We start from the raw sequence: 3,431 nt of genomic DNA, 5'->3' as shown, positions 1-3,431 counted from the left end.
TGACATGGTTGGGGATAGGAATTCTTGGAGAAATAGAATTAAAGTTAAGAATTTTTAGGGAGAAAGGAATACCTTAGGGGTTTCTATTTACCTTATTTTTGGTCACACACCATTATGGTATTTTCTTTTCATATATATATATATATTGTATTATCATTTTTACTACGTGCTATTATCAATTATATTATAGTTGAACTTTGATTTCCTTTTATATTGCCTCATACATATGTATTCTAGAGCTTCGGGTCTCTCTGAAAGCCGCCTCTCTATCCCATTGTATAGAGGTATTGTGACATTCGTCAATTCCGGGTTCGATTCGTTTTCGTTTTATAATCGTTTATTATGTAAACCGACCTGTTTTTAAAAACCGAAATCATAGATATATTCAAAATGATGGATTTTATGTTACAATATTGTTTTACACTTGTTGGGTCTTGAAAACATCCTTTTCGATCCTTAAAACGCGTAAAAATCACTTAAAACAAACTACATGGGCCAAAACTGTCATTTTTAAAAGTTTGGAAAATCTGGCATACACCCCATCGCTATACGCGATGGGGGATACCCAAACCCGTCGTGTGGCGCTATGCCCTTCAGTGCACCATACTCGTTTTTGTTAGTTTTTAAGCAAACATGTAACTTAAACCATCCCATTTTCATGCTAAACACTTAATACTTGACCATTTCAACTTACCCTATATATACACCACCATTTCACTTCATTCCCCCTGCTACATCTCCAAAATCTCTCAAAAATACAAAGATCTTAATGTTATTTTTCTTAGTGTTCTTGAAGGTTTGACTTCCAAAAGTCAAACTGAGTTTAATCTTTCATTCTAATTAACTTATATGTAGTCTTAATAATACTTGTTTATGGTGGCACAACATATATATATATATATATATATATATATATATATATATATATATATATAATACCCCTTGTTACCTTTGGTAGTTGCTTCTCCGGTTTCGATCGGTGAGGTTTCGGACCTTGTAAGACAAGGCTTCATAGAGAACTTCGTGTTCTTTATATATATATATATATATATATATATATATATATATATATATACTTATATAACTTTTTGATACATACTAACCATGCTTAACTTCTGCTCATTTTAGTTTATTAACAAGTTCCATGGTTATGGGTGTGAGGGTCTATGCTTCGGTTTAACCGTAAATAGCTCTAAACCGTAAACCGAACTTTGCTTACTAGTTATTGTTAAATACTTGTTTAAACATGTTTAATGTTAGATCTCAGTTTATAAAACCATCTTTATGAGTTCCATGGTTATGGGTTAGTAGATTCTAAACTCGGTCTTAACCCGAAACTAGATCCGAACCGTAAACCGAACTTTTGTTTAAAGACTTTATTGTTAACTTTTTGGTTGAAAAACTTAAGTATTTTCATTTGTACATTATTATACAAGTTCTTGGATATTTGGGCATGTGGAAACCATCTATGAACTTATTGTGAGTTGGAAATCGAACCAAATCGACTTTTTCTCGCTTAAGTCACACAAGTGTGTTTTTAGCTATCAAGACTTGTATATTTCTTTAAAAACACTTTATAGACTGATTTTAATTATTTTCTTAAGTACTTGGTAGTGTTGGATCCAACTTGATCTTATAACAAAGTTTGGACCGACAAAACCAAACACTCGCTTAACGGACGTTATTAGTTCTAAAACAATATAACTACATACTTGGTTAAGTCTTATTAAATTTTATTGAGTTATCTCATAACATTAATTATTTTGGAAAGTTGACTTTGGGTTTGACCAATTATCAAGACCCGAACCAACAACCCGAAACGCTCGTTAAAACTCGTTTTAGTATCTTTATTTCAAAGGGTCTTGCATTCTTGCATTTTACCCACCTTATTACTTAACATAGGTTGAGTAAATATTAAGGTTAGATACTTTAACTCGGTTTCGAGCAAACTTATATTTATAAAGGATTATTATTATAATTTTGTAAATATTTACATTTTAAACCTTAAACTTTAAATTGTTTGCATTTCTTATAATGTATTTTATTTGTAGACTTCCTAGACAACCTTTCAAATACAAGACTCCCTTTCACCTATACCTTGCCCGTTAAACCTCATCCTTCCGGTTACTCGTCATTTTACCGATCAAGTTTATTACTTGAACGTGAGTACTTTTCAAACCCCGTTTTTCATCTTTCTTTTTAGGGGTGATATTGAATACTTATTCAAACTAAATGTTTTATACTTAAGTCTTAAACCACAAACTTTATTGTATACCTTACTTAAATAAATGCTCGATTTGGTGTCCTATGCTTACATGCTTATATGCTTATGTGTTTACCGCTTTTGGTTGGTTGATTCATAAATCCGTGAACTAACTCGTATTCTCTTTTAGCACGGTTTCGTTAATGTATTCTTATTAACGATAACTATTAAATCCGTGAACTATCTGGTATTCTCTTATAGCACGGTGTCGTTAAAGTGTTAACGATCTCATATAAAAATCCTGAACCATCTGGTATTCTCTTATGGAAGGTGTCGCTAATGTGTTAGCGATCTCATATTATCCAAATTATTGCTTTTATTTATTGTTTCGTATACAAGATTGTGGCAATTCTTATTATATACACATTTGTTCAAAACTATGAAATTGCTCACCAAACTTTGTGTTGACAAACTTTATTTTATGCAATGTTACAGGTTTGACTTCGGTTGACTCGAGACTTGGAATAAAACGTTATCATGACTATTAGGATATTAGCAAAACGAACAATATATATATATATATATATATTTGTTTACTTGTATTCAATTTGTTTTGTATGAACAAGTTATGTAAGGCCCCGAACCCGGTGCCTCACTTTAACGTCGGATTTACTCATAAACGCAGTTCTTACAATCAGAGTTAATTAAAAACTTTCGCGAAAAAAATCATTTGTTACAAAACATTAAATCTTTTCTTTGATACCATAACACAAAACGTTATATTTAAACATCACTTCTTCCATCATCAGATGCCAGCCATTCAATCCATGCCATGTGCCAACCTCATGCTAGCTCTTTCATCTACTCACATGCGTGCATACTAAAAGTCAGCTACGCTGAGTGAGTTCTAGTTAATCAAGCAACTTGTCATACAACCACTACATACATCATATATGTATCCGAAGACACATAATCCACTATCTAACCTGCTACTGCTTAACCACTTAATTGCCCCTACAACTTAGCCTCTTAATTACCCCAACAGCTTAGCCACTTATGCCACTTTAATAACGAATATCGTTATGCCACTTTGCCACTTTAATAACGAATAACGTTATGCCACTTTGCCACTTTAACACTCTTATTAGACCCTATCCACTTCTATCACACTCTACATCTACTTGTCTATAACCCACTTCCTACCAGTACATTATTTACATAATAAGCA

The sequence above is a fragment of the Bidens hawaiensis genome, unplaced genomic scaffold (genome assembly GCF_021521415.1).
Source record: "Bidens hawaiensis isolate Kalapana, Puna unplaced genomic scaffold, B.hawaiensis_p1.1 tig00036300_1, whole genome shotgun sequence".
NCBI lineage: Eukaryota > Viridiplantae > Streptophyta > Magnoliopsida > Asterales > Asteraceae > Bidens > Bidens hawaiensis.
This window is presented reverse-complemented; position numbering follows the sequence as displayed.